The following is a 494-nucleotide window of genomic DNA, read 5'->3' as shown; positions in this document are numbered from 1 at the left end:
AACTCCTCGTACTGATCCTTACTGACAAACCCCTGGTGTGAATCCAGAATCATCCCGTAGGCAGTACTCTCCAAGTTCTCAATCACCACAGCCTCTCTCTCTATAGTCAAAGCATGCTGTAGAAGGTCCTCTAGTGACAACTCTTCAAGGAGTTCATCAGCAAGGGCGTCCATCTCTTTAATGTAGAACACTTGCCCTTGAACTGTTGGCCTCCTTATTACCTCTTTGATGTCAAAATGGAGAATGTGCCCTTTACCCAGATGGAGATGAATCTTGCCTTCTTTCACATTAACAATAGCTCCTGCTGTTGCTAAGAAAGGCCTTCCAAGGATTAAAGGGTCTTGAGCTTCTTCACCCATTTCAAGCACCACAAAGTCTGTAGGGATCTCATAATTTCCAACCATCACTGGGAGGTCCTCTAAGATACCCACAGGGTACTTCACTGAACGATCAGCCAATACCAGAGAAAGTCTACACTTCTTGTACTGAGTGAA

The sequence above is a fragment of the Brassica oleracea genome, chromosome C8 (genome assembly GCF_000695525.1).
Source record: "Brassica oleracea var. oleracea cultivar TO1000 chromosome C8, BOL, whole genome shotgun sequence".
NCBI classification, from domain to species: Eukaryota; Viridiplantae; Streptophyta; class Magnoliopsida; order Brassicales; family Brassicaceae; genus Brassica; species Brassica oleracea.
Note: the sequence above shows the minus strand (reverse complement) of the source record.